Source organism: Ovis aries, chromosome 12, assembly GCF_016772045.2.
Source record: "Ovis aries strain OAR_USU_Benz2616 breed Rambouillet chromosome 12, ARS-UI_Ramb_v3.0, whole genome shotgun sequence".
In the NCBI taxonomy this organism is placed as follows: domain Eukaryota; kingdom Metazoa; phylum Chordata; class Mammalia; order Artiodactyla; family Bovidae; genus Ovis; species Ovis aries.
The window spans coordinates 16,225,293-16,244,900 of NC_056065.1; positions in this window are offsets into that span (position 1 = coordinate 16,225,293).

Genomic DNA, 19,608 nt, shown 5'->3' on the forward strand with positions numbered 1-19,608 from the left:
GAGAACTTCCAGATGTTCAAGCTGGGTATAGAAAAGGCAGAGGAAACAGATCAAATTGCCAACATTTGCTGGATCATACAGAAAGCAAGGGAATTTCAAAAAGCATCTATCTCTGTATCATTGACTACGCTAAAGCCTTGACTATGTGAAAAGTGTGAAAGTCACTCAGTTGTGTCTGACACTTTGAGACCCCATGGACTATACAGTCCATGGTGTTCTCCAGGCCAGAATACTGGAGTGGGTAGCCTTTCCCTTCTCCAGGGGATCTTCCTAACCCAGGGATTAAACCCAGATCTCTCACATTGCAGGCGAATTCTTTACCAGCTGAGCCACAAGGGAAGCCCAAGAATACTGGAGTGGGTAGCCTATCCCTTCTCCAGCAGATCTTCCCAACCCAGGAATCAAACCTGGGTTCTCCTGCATTGTTGGCAGATTTTTTACCAACTGAGCTATCAGGGAAGCCTAGGGATTATAACATATGTGAAAACCTCTTAGAGTGATGACAATACAAGACCATCTTAACTGTCTTCTGAGAAACCTGTATGAAGGTCAAGGAGAAATAGTTAAAACACTACATGGAACAACACACTGGTTCAAAATTGAGAAAGGAGTATAACAAGTCAGTTTATTGTCACCCTGTTTATTTAACTTACATGCAGAGCACATCATGCGAAATGCCAGGATGGATGAGTTACAAATTGAAATCAAGATTTCTGGGAAAAATATCAACAACCTCACATATGCAGATTAAACCTCATTAATGGCAGAAAACGAAGTGGAATTAAAGAGCCTCTTGATGAGGGTGAAAGAGGAGAGTGAAAAGTTGACTTAAAATTCAATATTAAAAACACTGAACATTGACATTTTACATCAACGTTTTAGGAATCAGTGAACTAAAATGGAGAGGAATGGGTGAATTAATTCACGTGACCATGGTATCTATGACTGTGGGCAAGAATCCTTTAGAAGAAAGGGAGTAGCCCTCATAGTCAACAAAAGAGTCCGAAATGCAGTACTTGGGGTACAAGCACAAAAATGACAGAATGATCTCGGTTCGTTTCCAAGGCAAGCCATTCAATATTACAGTAATCCAAGTCTATATCCCAACCACTAATACTGAAGAAGCTGAAGTTGAATGGTTCTATGAAGACCTACAAGATCTTCTGGAAATAAAAAAAGAAAAGAAAAGAAAATGTCCTTTTCATCACAGGGAACTGGAATACAAAAGTAGGAAGTCAAGAGATTTCTGGAATAACAGGCAAATTTGGCCTTCAGGTACAAAACAAAGCAGGACAGAGCTAGCAGAGATTTGCAAAAAGAACGCATTGATCATAGCAAATACTTTCTTCCAACAACACAAGAGATGACTTTACCCATGGATATCACCAGATGGTCAATACCAAAATCAGATGGATTACATTCTTTGCAGCCAAAGATGGAGAGGCTTTACACAGTCAGCAAAAACAAGACCGGGAGCTGACTGTGGCTCAGATGATGAACTCACTATTGCCAAATTCAGACTTAAACTGAAGAACATAGGGAAAACCATCAAGCCATTCATGTATGACCTAAATGAAATCCCTTATGATTATACAGTAGAAGTGACAAATAGATTCAAGGGATCAGATCTGATAGAGTGACTGAAGAACTATGGACAGAGGTTTGTAGATAAGAAAGAAGAGATAAGAAAGCCTTCCTCAGCAATTAGTGAAAAGAAATAGAGGAAAACAACAGAATGGGAAAGACTAGAGATCTCTTCAAGAAAATTAGAGATACTAAGGGAATATTTCATGCAAAGATGGGCTCGATAAAGGACAGAAATGGTATGGACCTAACAGAAGCAGAAGATATTAAGAAGAGGTAGCAAGAATACACAGAGGAACTATACAAAAAAAGATCTTCATGACCGAGATAATCACGATTGTATGATCACTCACCTAGAGCCAGATATCCTGGAATGTGAAGTCAAATGGGCCTTAGAAAGCATCACTATGAACAAAGCTAGTGGAGGTGATGGAATTCCAGTTGAGCTGTTTCGAATCCTGAAAGATGATGCTGTGAAAGTGCTGCACTCAATACGCCAGCACATTTGAAAAACTCAACAGTGGCCACAGGACTGGCAAAAGTCAGTTTTCGTTCCAATTCCAAAGAAAGGCAATGCAAAAGAATGCTCAAACTACCGCACAATTGCACTCATCTCACATGCTAGTAAAGTAATGCTCAAAATTCTCCAAGCCAGGTTTCAACAATACATGAACCGTGAACTTCCAGATGTTCAAGCTGGGTTTAGAAAAGGCAGAGGAACCAGAGATCAAATTGCCAACATCCGCTGGATCATGGAAAAAGCAAGAGAGTTCCAGAAAAACATCCATTTCTGCTTTATTGACTATGTCAGAGCCTTTGACTGTGTGGATCAGAATAAACTGTGGAAAATTCTTCAAGAGATGGGAATACCAGACCACCTGACCTGTCTCTTGAGAAACCTGTATGCAAGTCAGGAAGCAACAGTTAAAATTGGACATGGAACAACAGACTGGCTCCAAATAGGAAGAGGAGTATGTCAAGGCTGTATATAGTCTTCCTGCTTATTTAACATATATGCAGAGTACATGATGAAAAATGCTAGGCTGGAAGAAGCACAAGCTGGAATCAAGATTGCCGGGAGAAATATCAATAACCTCAGATATGCGGATGATACCACCCTTATGGCAGAAAGTGAAGAAGAACTAAGAAGCCTCTTGATGAAAGTGAAAGAGGAGAGTGAACATGTTGGCTTCAAGCTCAACATTCAGAAAACGAAGATCATGGCATCTAGTTCCATCACTTCATAAGAAATAGATGGGGAAAGAGTGTCAGACTTTATCTTTTGGGGCTCCAAAATCACTGCAGATGGTGACTGCAGCCATGAAATTAAAAGACACTTACTCCTTGGAAGAAAAGTTATGACCAACCTAGATAGCATATTGAAAAGCAGAGACATTACTTTACCAACAAAGGTCCGTCTAGTCAAGTCTATGGTTTTTCCTGTGGTCATGTATGGATGTGAGAGTTGGACTGTGAAGAAAGCTGAGCAACGAAGAATTGATGCTTTTGCACTGTGGTGTTGGAGAAGACTCTTGAGAGTCCCTTGGATGGCAAGGAGATCCAACCAGTCCATTCTAAAGGAGATCAGTCCTGGGTGTTCTTTGGAAGGAATAATGCTAAATCTGAAACTCCAGTACTTTGTCGACCTCATGCGAAGAGTTGACTCATTGGAAAAGACTCTGATGCTGGGAGGGATTGGGGGCAGGAGGAGAAGGGGATGACGGAGGATGAGATGGCTGGATGGCACCATCAACTCGATGTACATAAGTTTGAGTGAACTCCCGGAGTTGGTGATGGAGAGGGAGGCCTGGTGTGCTGCGATTCTTGGGGTCTCAAAGAGTTGGATATGACTGATCAACTGAATTGAACAGGAGGCTGTGACCAAAACCATCCCCAAGAAAAAGAAATGAAAAAAAGCAAAATGGTTGTCTGAAGAGGCCTTATAAATACCTGAGAAAAGAAGTGAAAAGTGATGGAAAGATCGGAAGATATACCCATCTGAATGAAGAGTTCCAGAAAATATCAAGGAGAGATTGGAAAACCTTCTTAAGTGAACAATGCAAAGAAATAGAGGAAAGCAATAGAATGGGAAGGACTAGAGATCTCTTCAAGAAACTTAGATACCAAGGGAACCATGCAAAGATGGGCACAATAAAGGACAAAAATTGTATGGAGTTTATAGAAGCAGAGGCTATTAGGAAGCAGTAGCAAGAATTCACAGAAGAACAATTTTAAAAGGTCTTAATGACCCAGATAACCAAAACAGAGGATGAGATGGTTGGATGGCATCACCGACTCAATGGACATGAGTTTGAGTAAGCTCTGGGACATGGTAAAGGACAGGGAAGCCTGGCATGCTGCAGTTCATTGGGTTTCAAGAATCAGACATGACTGAATGACTGAACAATAACAACAAAAATATATATGTAAAATATATTAAAATAATGAATATTTTTCTCAATTTGTTGCTTAGTTTTCCATATCCTTAATACAGCTTTTAAATCTGGAACTCAGAATTTTTGTATGCATTTTCATAAAAAACAAACAAACAAACAAACCAAAAAACCTTAGAGATACTTTGGGGCTTCCTTGATGGTGCTAGTGGTAAAGAATCCATCTGCCAATTCAGGAGATGAAAGACACGTGAGTTTGATCCCTGGGTTGGGAAGATCCCCTGGAAGAGGGCATAGGAACCCACTACAACATTCTTGCCTAGAGAATCCCATGGACAGAGGAGCCTAGCGGGCTACAGTCCATAGGGTTGCAAAGAGTCAGACATGACTGAGCAACTTAGCATGCAGACAGAGACAATTTGAAATATCCTAACATATTGAACACTGTGTAGGTATGTTATATTAAAATTAAAGATCTATTCACAAAAAATACATCAATATTTATATTAAAATGTAGACAGCTGAGCTCACTTTAACTATCAGAATATGTCCCAATTTTGTAATATGTTAGTGGATAGCTTTGGAATTGTTTTAAGGTAAGTCAATTTTCTAGTTTTAGGACAACTAATAGCTTAGAAGTTACTTATAGAACTACATGTAATTGACATGTCAGTCATAGTAGTAGTAGAGTCAGCAGTTGCTCAGTCGTGTCCATTCTTTGTGATCCAGTGGACTGTAGCCCACCAGGCTCCCCTGTCCATGGGATTCTCCAGGCAAGAATACTGGAGTGGGTTGCCATTTCCTTTTCCAGGGGATTTTATTCACTCAGGGATACAACCTGCATCTCCAGCATTGAGGTGTTGATAGTGTATAACTTGTATTGATTTATAAAAAATATTGTTAGTGGCTATGAGTAATAGTGACTTAATTCAGAAAAAGTGACCCTACCTAACTATGGAAAATATTTGATTTTATAAGTGAAATTTATAGAAAACTCAAATCTGATGTAGCTTGTGTCTACTTATTTCTCTTTCTGCAGCTTTCTGATAGTTAGTCACTTCTCTGCATTTCAGAAGATGGGAAAACAGCTGTCGATATCCTCCAAAACCCTTGTCTGATTAGTAAAAATATCTTTTTCCCTGCTCCTTTGAGAAAATAAGAATTTTCCTTTGCTTAGGTGGTTATTTATAGATAAAACAAGCCAGTGTTATGTTAATAACAACTAAAAGGACAGTGTTTGAACAGAGGAAGGAACTGTCCTCAGTACAGTGTGGATACTGTTCCCAGAGCACAGTTCTAAGAATAAACAGGACACTGTGTATACAGAAATATAGTAGAGAAACACTAAATATGCTAGATTAAATATGTATGTACATGTATTCAAGGGGGCTTCCCTGCTGGCTCAGCTGAGCCACTAACACACATATTTAAACCAAATATATACGTAAGTAGCATATTTATGCATATGAAAAAGAAAGTTGCTTAGTTGTGGCTGACCCTTTGCTACCCCATGGACTGTAACCCACCAGGCTCTACTGTTCTTAAATTCTCTAGGCAAGAATACCAGCATGGGTAGCCATTCCCTTTTCCAGAGGATCTTCCCAAAGCAGTGATCAACTCAAGTCTTCTGCACTGGAGACAAGTTCTTTACCAAATGAGACACCAGGGAAACCTCTCTCTATATATATATATATATATATGTATGTATGTATATATATGTATATATTCAGTTTTTACTTTAGAAACTCTATATGTTTTACTGTTATGTTTTTTGTATCATTTCATTTTCTTTTAAGAATCTACACTAAGGCTTTGGTGTAGTGAATTGAGATCAAATTGATATCAAATTGCCAACATCCGTTGAATCATTGAAAAAGCAAAAGAGTTCTACAAAAACATCTACTTCTGCTTTATTGACTATGCAAAAGCCTTTGACTGTGTGGATCACAACAAACTGCTGAATATTCTTCAAGAAATGAGAATATCAGACCACCTTATCTGCCTCCTGAGAAATCTGTATGCAGGTCAAGAAGCAGCAGTTAGAACTGGATATGGAACAACAGACTGGTTCCAAATTGGCAAAGGAGAACGTCAAGGATGTATATTGTCACCCTGCTTATTTAACGTCTATGCAGAGTACATCATGTGAAATTCCCTGTTGGATGAAGTACAAGCTGGTATCAAGACTGCCAGGAGACATATATATAAAATCAGATATGCAGATGACACCACCCTTATGAAAGTGAAGAGGAAAAAAGAGCCTCCTGATAAAAGGAAAAGAGGAAGACTGATAAAGCTGACTTGAAACTCAACATTCAAAAAACTAAGATCATGGCATCCAGTCCCATCACTTCATGGCAAATAGATGGGGAAATAAGGGAGACAATGAAAGACTTTATTTTCTTGGGCTCCAAAATCACTACAGATGGTGACTGAAGCCATGAAATTAAAAGACACTTGCTCCTTAGAAGAAAAGCTATGACCAACCTAGACAGCATATTAAAAAGCAAAGACAGAGGGTGGTCCTAAGATGGCAGAGGAATAGGATGGGGAGACCACTTTCTCCGTCACAAATTAATCAAAAGAACATTTCAATGCTAAGTAAACTTCACAAAACAACTTCTGAATGCTAGGCATCCAGAAAAGCAGATCATTGTCTTCAAAAACAGGTAGGAAAAAAAAAAAAAGATGGAAAAAAGAGACAAAAGAGGTAGGGAGGGAGCACTATCCCAGGAAGGGAGTCTTAAAAGAGAGAAGTTTCCAAACATCAGGAAGCACTCTTGCTGCTGAGTCTGTGGTGAGCCTTGGAAGCACAAAGGGCAACATAACAGGGAGGAAAAATAAATAATTAAAAGCAACAGGTTACAATCCCAACAGTAACTCCCCCAGTGGAGAAGCAGAGCAAACACCTGCATCCACCACTAGCAAGCGGGGGCTGGGCAGGGAGGTGCAGGCTGCAGTGCTTTTTAAGAATTAGGCCTGAATGCCCCAAGTGTAACCAGATTGAACTAACTTGGGCTAGCAAACCAAACAGTGGGATAGCTACCACACAAAAAGCTCTAACATAAGACACCACCAGGACTGCTCACAGAACAAAGGATGGAACAGAATTAGCCCGCTGCAGACCATCTCCCTCTGGTGACAGGCAACCAGAGCCAGAGGGGCCGGAAGGGGGCAATCACAGCCTCAGAGAAACATTAACTTCCAAACTGCAAGCAAGCTTCCGTGCTAACTAAAACTTCTTGGGGTTCTGGAAAGTCACCATCTGCCTAAGAAGGGGCGCCAGTTGTACACCCAGAAAACTGAACAGCAGGGTCGGGAAAGGCAATAAGTCACAGCAACTGTGTTCGCCAAACACCCGAGCTGCTCGGACCTGGGAAGGGCACAAAATGCAGGCCCAACCGAGTCTGCACCTCTGAGGACTACCTGAGTGCCTGAGCCTGAGCGGCTTAGACTGGGGAGGTGCATGCAGCCCAGGGCCAGCCTCAGAGGGTTCCCGGCAGAGCAACCTAGAGCCTGAGGGGTGTGCACTGTGAGTGGGGGCAGGCCCAGCATGGCTGAGACACCGCAAGCACATGCCAGTGTTATTTGTTTGCAGCATCCCTCCCTCCCCACAGTGTGACTGAACAAGAGAGCCTAAAAAAAAAAAAAAAAAAAAGTGTCCACCACCATCCCCCTTGTGTCAGGGCAGAAAACAGACACTGAAGAGACCAGCAAACAGAAGAAGCTAAAATAAAGGGAACCCCCTTGGAAGTATAGATCTTAAGAAATATAAGCCAGACCAAGGAACTATCCGAAAATGAACTGACCCCACACTGCCCACAACACCACCAGAGAGAAAGTCCCAGATGTACTTTTACTATTTTTACGATCATTCTTTATTTTTGTTGTTTTTTTCTTCTTTTCTTTTTCTTCTTCTTTTTTTTTTATTTTAACACTGTTTAATTTTTAAGTTCTTAAAGCAAATGCCATATATATATATATATATATTTTGTGTGTGTGTGGTGGTTTTTTTTTTTAATAATTCTTATGACTTTTTTTTTCTTTCTTCTTTTCTTTAATATTGTATTTTTGAAAATCCAACCTCTACTCTAGATTTTAAATCTTTGTTTTTTGGTATTTTTTATTATTATTTTTTTACCTTTAAAAACCCAATCTTCAGTACCCATTTTTGCTTGAGAGTGAGATTACTGGCTTGACCACTCTCTCCTCTTTTGGACTCTCCTTTTTCTCCACCAGGTTGCCTCTGTCTCCTCTCTCCCCCTTCTCTTCTCTACCCAACTCTGTGAATCTCTGTGTGTTCCAGATGGTGGAGAACACATAGGGAACTGTTTACTGGCTGGATCTGTCTCTCTCCTTTTCATTTCCATCTTTTACCCTCCTGGCCACCTCTGTCTCCTTCCTCCCTCTCCTCTTCTCTGTATAACTCCGTGAACATCTCTGAGTGGTCCAGACAGTGGAGTGTACATAAGGAAGTGATTACTGGCTAGCTTGCTCTCTCCTCTTCTGATCCCACTTCATCTCATTCCAGTCACCTCTAACTACCCCCTCTCTCTTCTCTTCTCCATGTAACTCAGTGAACCTCTCTGGGTGTCCCTCAATGTGGAGAAACTTTTCATCTCTAACCTAGATATTTTATCATCAGTGCTGTATAGATGGAGAAGTCTTGAGGCTACTGTAAAAATAAAACTGAAAACCAGAAGCAGGAGGCTTAAGTCCAAATCCTGAGAACATCAGAGAACTCCTGACTCCAGGGAACATTAATCGATAGGAGCTCATCAAACACCTCCATACCTACACTGAAACCAAGCACCACCCAAGGGCCAACAAGTTCCAGAGCAAGACATACCATGCAAATTCTCCAGCAACACAGGAACACACCCCTGAGCTTCAATATACAGGCAGCTCAAGTTACTCCAAAACCATTGGCATCTCATAAATCATTACGGGACACTTCATTGCACTCCAGAGAGAAGAAATCCAGCTCCAGTCACCAGAACTCCTACACAAGCTTCCCTAACCAAGAAACCTTGACAAGCCACTGATACAACCCCATCCACAGTGAGGAAACTCCATAATAAAGAGAACTCCACAAACTGCCAGAATACAGAAAATAATATAAATGCAGTAATATAACCAAGATGAAGAGACAGAGGAATACCCAGCAGGTAAAGGGACAGGATAAATGCCCACCAAACCAAACAAAAGAGGAAGAGATAGGGAATCTACCTGAGAAAGAATTCTGAATAATGATAGTGAAAATGATCCAAAATCTTGAAATCTAAATGGATAAATAGTCTGGAGACAAGGATTGAGAAGATGTAAGAAAGGTTTAACAAGGACCTAGAAGAAATGAAAAAGAGTCAATATACAATGAATAATGCAATAAATGAGATCAGAAACACTCTGGAGGCAACAAATGGTAGAATAACGGAGGCAGAAGATAGGATTAGTGAAATAGAAGATAGACTGGTAGAAATAAATGAATCAGAGAGGAAACAAGAAAAATGAATTAAAAGAAATGAGGACAATCTCAGAGACCTCCAGGACAATATGAAACGCTCCAACATTTGAATTATAGGAGTCCCAGAAGAAGACAAAAAGAAAGACCATGAGAAAATACTTGAGGAGATAATAGTTGAAAACTTCCCTAAAATGGGGAAGGAAATAATCATCCAAGTCCAAGAAACCCAGAGAGTTCTAAACAGGATAAACTCAAGGTGAAACACCCCAAGACACATGTTAATCACATTAACAAAGATCGAACATAAAGAACAAATGTTAAAAGCAGCAAGGGAAAAACAACAAATAACACACAAGGGGATTCCCATAAGGATAACAGCTGATCTTTCAATAGAAACTCTTCAGGCCAGGAGGGAATGACAAGAGATACTTAAAATGATGAAAGAAAATAACCTACAGCCCAGATTACTGTACCCAGCAAGGATCTCATTCAAATATGAAGGAGAAATTAAAAGCTTTACAGAGAAGCAAAAGCTGACAGAACTCAGTACCACCAAACCAGCTCTCTAACAATTGCTAAAGGATATTTGCTAGACAGGAAATACAAAACGGGTGTATAAACCTGAACCCAAAACAATAAAGTAAATGGCAAAGGGATCATACTTATCAATAATTACCTTAAACGTAAATGGGTTGAATGCCTTAACCAAAAGACAAAGACTGGCTGAATTGATACAAAAACAAGACCCCAATATATGTTGTCTACAACAGACCCACCTCAAAACAAGGGACACATACAGACTGAAACTGAAGGGCTTGAAAAAGATATTCATGCAAATAGAGACCAAAAGAAAGCAGGAGTAGCTATACTCATATCAGATAAAATAGACTTTAAAACAAAGGCTGTGAAAAGAGACAAAGAAGGCCACTACATAATGATCAAAGGATGATCAACCCAAGAAGAAGATATAATAATTATAAATATATATGCACCCAACATAGGAGCACTGCAATATGTGAGACAAATGCTAACAAGTATGAAAGGAGAAATTAACAATAACACAATAACAGAGGGAGACTTTAATACCCCACTCACACCTATGGAGAGATCAACTAAACAGAAAATTAGGAGGGAGGTGGGAAGGGGGGTTCATGCCTGGGAACGCATGTACACCCGTGGTGGATTCATGTCAATGTATGGCAAAACCAATACAGTATTGTAAAGTAAAATAAAGTAAAAAACAAAACAAAACAAAACAAAAAAACAGAAAATTAACAAAGAAACACAAACTTTAAATTATACAATAGAACAGTGGGACCTAATTGATATGTATAGGACATTTCACCCTAAAATAATTAATTTCACCTTTTTCTCAAGTGCTCACAGAACCTTCTCCAGGATAGATCACATCCTGGGCCATAAATCTAGCCTTGATAAATTCAAAAAATTGAAATCATTCCAAGCATCCTTTCTGACCAAAATGCAATAAGATTAGATCTCAATTACATGAGAAAAACTGTTAAAAATTCCAACATATGGAGGCTGAACAACACGCTTCTGAATAACCAAAAAATCACAGAAGAAATAAAAACAAAAGAAATCAAAATATACATAGAAACAAATGAAAATGAAAACATAACAACCCAAACCCTGAGGGACAGTATAAAAGCAGTGCTAAGGGGAAAGTTCATAGCAATACAGGCATTCCTCAAGAAACAAGAAAAAAGTCAAATAAATAACCTAAATCTACACCTAAAGCAACTAGAAAAGGAAGAAATGGAGAACCCCAGGGTTAGTAGAAGGAAAGAAATTTTTAAAAATAGGGCAGAAATAAATGCAAAAGAAACAAAAGAGACCATAGCAAAAATCAACAAAACAAAAAGTTGGTTCTTTGAAAGGATAAATAAAATTGACAAACCATTAGCCAGACTTATCAAGAAATAAAGGGAGAAAAATCAAATCAATAAAATTAGAAATGAAAATGGAGAGATCACAACAGACAACACAGAAATACAAAGGATCATAAGAGACTACTATCAGCAATTATATGCCAATAAAATGGACACCATGGAAGAAATGGACAAATTCTTAGGAAAGTACAACTTTCCAAAACTGAATCAGGAAAAAATAGAAAATCTTAACACACCCATCACAAGCATGGAGATTGAAACTGCAATCAGAAACCTTCCAGCAAACAAAAGCCCAGGGCCAGATGGCTTCACAGCTGAATTCTACCAAAAATTTAGAGAAGAGCTAATACTTATCCTACTCAAACTCTTCCAGAAAATTGCAGAGCAAGGTAAACTTCCAAACTCATTCTATGAGGCCACCATCACCCTAATACCAAAACCTGACAAAGATGCCACAAGAAAAGTAAACTACAGGCCAATATCACTGATGAACATAGATGAAAAAATCCTTAACAAAATTCTAGCAATCAGAATCCAACAACACATTAAAAAGATCATACACCATGACCAAGTGGGCTTTATCCCAGGGACGCAAGGATTCTTCAATATCCACAAATCAATAAATGTAATTCACCAATTAAGAAATTGAAAAATGAAAGCCACATGATTATCTCAATAGATGCAGAGAAAGCCTTTGACAAAATTCAACATCCATTTATGATAAAAACTCTCCAGAAAGCAGGAATAGAAGGAACATACCTCAACATAATAAAAGCTATCTATGACAAACCCACAGCAAACATTATCCTCAATGGTGAAAAATTGAAAGCATTTCCCCTAAAGTCAGGAACAAGACAAGGGTGCCCACTTTCACCACTACTATTCAACATAGTTCTGGAAGTTTTGGCCACAGCAATCAGAGCAGAAAAAGAAATAAAAGGAATCCAAATTGGAAAAGAAGTAAAACTCTGTTTGCAGATGACATGATCCTCTATATAGAAAACCCTAAAGACTCCACCAGAAAATTATTAGAGCTCATCAATGAATATAGTAAAGTTGCAGGATATAAAATCAAAACACAGAAATCCCTTGCATTCCTATACACTAATAATGAGAAAGTAGAAAAAGAAATTAAGGAAACAATTCCATTCACCATTGCAACGAAAAGAATAAAATACTTGGGAATATATCTACCTAAAGAAACTAAAGACTATATATAGAAAACTATAAAACACTGATGAAAGAAATCAAAGAGGACACTAATAGATGGAGAAATATACCATGTTCATGGATTGGAAGAATCAATATAGTGAAAATGAGTATACTACCCAAAGCAATCTACAGATTCAATGCAATCCCTATCAAGCTACCAGTGGTATTTTTCACAGAGCTAGAACAAATAATTTCACAATTTCGGTGAAAATACAAAATATCCTCAAATAGCCAAAGCAATCTTGAGAAAGAAGAATGGAACTGGAGGAATCAACTTGCCTGACTTCAGGCTCTACTACAAAGCCACAGTCATCAAGACAGTATGGTACTGGCACAAAGACAGAAATATAGATCAATGGAACAAAATAGAAAGCCCAGAGATAAATCCACACACCTATGGACACCTTATCTTCGACAAAGGAGACAAGAATATACAATGGAGTAAAGACAATCTCTTTAACAAGTGGTGCTGGGAAAACTGGTCAACCACTTGCAAAAGAATGAAACTAGAATACTTTCTAACTCCATTCACAGAAATAAACTCAAAATGGATTAAAGATCTAAATGTAAGACCAGAAACTATAAAACTCCTAGAGGAGAACATAGGAAAAACATTCTCCGACATACATCACAGCTTGATCCTCTATGATCCACTTTCCAGAATACTGGAAATAAAAGCAAAAATAAATAAATGGAATCTAATTAAAATTAAAAGCTTCTGCATAACAAAGGAAACTATAAGCAAGGTGAAAAGACAACCTTCAGAATGGGAGAAAATAATAGCAATGAAGCAACTGACAAACAACTAATCTCAAGAATATACAAGCAACTTATTCAGCTCAATTCCAGAAAAATAAACGACCCAATCAAAAAATGGGCCAAAGAACTAAATAGACATTTCTCCAAAGAAGACATACAGATGGCTAACAAACACATGAAAAGATGCTCAACATCAGTCATTATCAGAGAAATGCAAATCAGGACCACAATGAGGTACCGTTTCACACCAGATCCAAAAGTCTACAAGCAATAAATGCTGGAGAAGGTGTGGAGAAAAGGGAACCCTCTTACACTGTTGGTGGGAATGCAAACTAGTACAGCCACTATGGAGAACTGCCAGGGTCCAGCCCCGGTGGATCCAGGATTATTCGAAGGGGAGATGGAATTGGCATCCTAGGAAAAAGCTATTTAATTAGAAGTATAAAGAGAGATTCGAAAGGAATAGTGTAGTAGGAAAATTAGTGCGGGAAAAGAGGCTGAATAATTTGGTTTATGTGGGATACCAATAAAGCTTCGAGAAAAAAAGCTTGTACCACCTACGTAGGCCACAGGCGTCTTCCCGTTCTCTCGAAGGAGAGGAGGCACTGAGGCCTCCCCAGTCCGATCTTAGAAGCCCAGACAAAATTTGCAGGCTTGGTGAGTACCCACGCTCCAGATGGGAATTCAACCAGAGGGGAAAGAAAGAACGACACGGGGGAATCAGTCTTTCCAGAAACTCATCCGATTTCTTTATTTTCAGGTTTGCTTGTATAATTTTTGTTATACATAGGGATGAATACAGAGTCAGGCGGGGTCAGCAGACCTGACCCTTGTCAAAATCAGGTGCTTCATATAAAATTACACAAAGGTCTTAGCGGTTTTACATCATTTTCTAGCCATGAGGCCTGCTGACATTTTATGGCCCTTTCTGATAACGGGCAGTCAACCAGAAAACTTATATTTTCCAGGGGTGATTTTTTTCTTAAACTAGGCGCCACCCTCCAAATAAAGTTGCATTCCTATAGGGTGAGGGTATAGTGGGTTACAATCAAGCAAGGAATTTACTTAACCTAAGGTTTAACACGATTAATCTTAAAGGTTAGTACTTATTTCTCCTATATACTAGTTATATCCATTATAAGGGCAGAGAATATGGAGATCTAGCAGCAAATATTGGCTCAACAAATGTAAAACCCTTCACCAATATAATTTCTAATCAATCCACTACACTATACTAATAATTTATAACTTCTCAAAAGAGTCTGTATTTAGAAAGTTTTAAAGCATCTCATGCCTCTCATGGTTGGGAGGCTGTAAACAGTCACATATGGCCAGATGAACCTGCTCAGGCAGGCTAGAGAACCTTCAGAGGAGTTTGTAAGTTGAAACATGCTTGTCATGCCCAGGAATTTTTATTAATTGGAGCTGCAAGTTAACTCCTTCTCTGAGAGAGGTGGGGTGGGGGGTCAGCCCCCTGTAAAGTCAGAGGTATAGGTGAGAGTATAAAACAGTAAAGTAGGCACTCTGGTTTTAGGGGTAGATGCTCAGGAACAGGGGGTTTCCTGAGGCTCGATCCCGGCTTTGCATATGCTGAAACCTCCTTCCTCATGATCTTTGCCATGGGCGGAGTTCCTCACACAGGCTCCCAGCAGAGAACAGTGTGGAGATTCCTTAAAAAACTACAAATAGAACTGCCTTATGACCCAGCAATTCCACTGCTGGGCATACACACTGAGGAAACCAGAATAGAAAGAGACACGTGTATCTCAATGTTCATCGCAGTACTGTTTATAATAGCCAGGACATGGAAGCAACCTAGATGTCCATCAGCAGACGAATGGATAAGAAAGCTGTGGTACATATACACAATGGAGTATTACTCAGCCATTAAAAAGAATACATTTGAATCAGTTCTAATGAGGTGGATGAAACTGGAGCCTATTATACAGAGTGAAATAAGCCAGAAAGAAAAACACCAATACAGTAGACTAACACATATATATGGAATTTAGAAAGATGGTAATGATAACCCTGTATGTGAGACAGCAAAAGAGACACAGATGCAAAGAACAGACTTTTGGACTCAGAGGGAGAGGGAGAGGGTGGGATGATTTGGGAGAATGGCATTGAAACATGTATACTATCATGTAAGAAACGAATCTCTAGTCTAGGTTTGATACAGGATACAGGATGCTTGGGGCTGGTGCACTGGGATGACCCAGAGAGATGATATGGGGAGGGTGGTGGGAGGGGGGTTCAGAGTTGGGAACTCATGTACACCTGTGGTGGATTATGTCAATGTATGGCAAAACCAATACAGTATTGCAAAATAAAAAAAGAAAAAAGAAAAAAAGAAAAAGCAAAGACATTACTTTGCCGACAAATGTCCTTCTGCTCAAAGCTATGGTTATTCCAGTAGTCAGGTATGGATGTGAGATTTGGACTATAAAGAAAGCTGAACACCGAAGAATTGATGCTTTTGAATGATGATGTTGGAAAAGACTTGAGAGTCCCTTGGACTGCAAGGAGATCCAACCAGTCCATCCTAAAGGAAATCAATCCTGAATATTCATTGGAAGGACTGATGCTGAAGCCGAAACTACAATACTTTGGCCACCTGATGGGAAGAACTGACTCACTGGAACAGACCCTGAGGCTGGGAAAGATTGAAGGCAAGGGGAAAAGGGGATGACAGAGGATGAGATGGTTGGATGGCATCACCGACTCAGTGAACATGAGTTTGAGTAAGCTCTGGGAGTTGGTGATGGATAGGGAAGCCTGGTGTGCTGCAGTCCATGGGGTCACAAAGAGTCAGACATGACTGAGTGACTGAACTGAACTGAATTGATCATTTAATTTTCTTTTAAGAATTTATACTAAACTAAAATATATAAATACATGTTGAAAATTACATAATTTTGCATCAGTTAGTGTTAGTCACTCAGTCATGTCCAGCTTTTTAGGACTCTATGGTCCATAGCCTGCCAGGCTTCTCTGTCTATGGAACTCTCCTTCAGCCAGTATCAAATTCACATCATATAAGAATTGCCTAGGGGAGGAGAGGGTGAGATGTATGGAAAGAATAACATGGAAACTTACATTACCATAAGTAAAATAGATAGACAACAGGAATTTGCTGTAAGGCTCAGGGAACTCACACGGGGGCACTGTATCAATCTACACAAGTGGGATGGGTAGAGAGATGGGAGGGAGTTTCAAAAGGGAGGGGATATATGTATATCATCTTGAGGCTGATTCATGTTTTTGACAGAAAACAGCAAAATTCTGTAAAGCAATTATTATTCAATAAAAATATATTAATAAAAAATTACCTTCTTCATACTTATTCAAACCATGATAATGAGGGTGTTTCCACTAACTGCTGCTCAAATTGTATGCATGAGATCAATGTATTGCACAAAAATGAGTCAATGGGTAAGAGATCAATTTTTTATGATAATAGTTATTATATGCTATAAGAGGAGTTGAATTTTCATTGATTAACATATTGACATTAAATTCAAACTTGAAGAACAATTATCTAACTATAATTCTCAAAAGTATCATTTCAGCAATGCAAATACCATTTAATTTTAGAAATTTTGAGAAAATTTGTGCTAGTCAATAATGATCATATCTGTACAACACATAAAACAATGTTTTAGATTATAATACTCAATATACTAAATGTCAGTTGTTATCAAATGGAATCAACAATGTTTTTGGATAATTTCAAATGATATAAATGTGCTTTGTTAGTACAGATTATTTGCTAATTCTTATATTTGAATATATATCCTACATGCAAATAGAAAATTTCCTTCTTTAGGAGGAAATTATATAAAGAGATACATATATATATGTGTATATATATATCCAGAGAAGGCAATGGCACCCCCACTCCAGTACTTTTGCCTGGAAAATCCCATGGACAGAGGAGCCTGGTAGGCTGCAGTCCATGGAGTCGCTAAGAGTCCGACACGACTGAGCAACTTCACTTTCACTTTTCACTTTCATGCATTGGAGAAGGAACTGGCAACCCACTCCAGTGTTCTTGCCTGAAGAATCCCAGGGACGGGGAAGCCTGGTGGGCTGCCGTCTATGGGGTCACACAGAGTCGGACATGACTGAAGCCACTTAGTAGCAGCATATATATATATATATATATGTATATATATATACATATATATATACACAAATACCCTTATAGCTATAAACACATATATTGTTTTCCTCTAAACTAGCCCACTAAAATACCTAAATCAGGGTCATTGAGTTATATTATATACAATATTATGTACAGTTGAGGTATCATGTACAGTAAACATTACCACTTTTAATGTAAGAATTTTCAGTTTTGAACAAAATCTATTCTGTAGTACCACCACAATTATAATATTGAACACTTCATGAAATCCACAAATTTAATTAGTGACTCAGTCATATTCCCATAAAAGAGAGATATAATGGCAAACATTGACTCAGGAAGTTAGATAAAAATACACTGAGTAAAATCATACAGAGAGAATCATGCACACCTGGTTCCCTTTTGGTTTTACTGAGGTCAGTATGCATACGCAAAAAAAGTTACCCATAAAGTATAAATTCTAGGATGTCAGACAACACACAGTCATATACACACTACTATAAAAATAAAAAGAAGTTCTATCATCTCCCCCAAATCATTGATTTCCCCTTATAGTCAAGACATCTGGCCAGCCCAGTCCTTCACAACAGATTTGTGTTTATAAGTACCTTTGTCAAACGGTCATATGACTCAAACCAGACATATTTTTCCATGTTGTTTCATATATCAGCAGTTAAGTTTATTTTTATTAATGAATAATATTCCATTGTATAATGTATAATGCCACATATCCATCATTATATTATTATACATTCTTCCTAGCAATAAATAATGTCAATGTTATGACTTTTGGCTATTCAAATGTATGTGTAGAGGTATTGTTTTAATTTGCATTTCCATGTTGATATATGATAGAGACCATCTTTTCAAATAATATCTGCCATCTGTATATCTTTTTTAGTGAGTTTTCTGTTAAGGATTTTGACCTGTTTTTTTAATCAGGTTGTTTTTATAGATGGGTCAGTATTTCTTTGTGTATTTTTCATAACAGTCCTTTATGAAATATGCTTTTTGCAAATAATTTGTCCTAAGCTGTGGCTTTTCATTCTCTTGATACTGACTTAGAGCTGAGGTTTTTAATTTTAATGAAATTCAGCTTATCAATTCTTTCTTTCATGGATTGGTGCCTTTGGTGTTATAACTAGAAAGTCATTAACAAACTCAAGGTTATCCAGATTGTATATGCTATCTTCAAGGAGTTGTACAGTTTGTATTTTATATTTATATCTTCATGAAATTCTCTACATTTGTTCATAAGTCTAATATAGCAAATATTAATATTCTCCTCCAGGCTTATTCTTTATTTTTTGCATAGTTTACCTTTTTCAATTGATTACATTCAGATAAACCCATATTTAATGCATTTCTATTTCAGATTTTTTCAAATAGCTGTGTTCCTCTTTTTCATCTACTCTGATAATTTCTGCTTTTTAATTGGAGTTTAAGGTCATTGACAGTTAATGTAATTATTGTACAACTCTAGTTAAGTCTAAAATGTTCATTTATTTTTTTTTTTGTCTACAGTTTTTTTCTCCTTTGTTCCACTCTCACTGCCTTTTTTTAAAGAATATATACACACACACACACAAACATACACATAAATGTGTGAAAATGTACATAGGAATTCATCTTAACCTTTTAATACTGTTCATGGGGTTTTCAGGGATACTGTGCATCAACAGATGGTCAGTACCAAAGTCAGATTGATTATATTCTTTGCAGTAAAAGATAGAGAAGCTCTACACAGTCAGCAAAAACAAGACCTGGAGCTGACTGTGGCTCATATAATGAACTCCTTATTGTGAAATTCAGACTTAAATTGAAGAAAATAGGGAAAATCATTAGACCATTCAGGTATGGCCTAAATCAAATCTCTTATGATTATACAGTGGAAGTGACAAATAGAGTCAAAGGATAAGATATAGTAGAGTGCCTGAAGAACTATAGATGGAGGTTTGTGACATTGTATAGGAGGCAGTGATTAAGACCATTCCCGAGGGAACAAAACTACGAAAAAAGGAAAAAATGGTTGTCTGAAGAGGCCTTAAAAAGAGCTGAGAAAAGAACAGAAGCTAAAGGCAAGGGAGAAAAGGAAAGTGAAAGTGAAAAGTGAAAGTAAAAAGTGAAAGTGAAGTCACT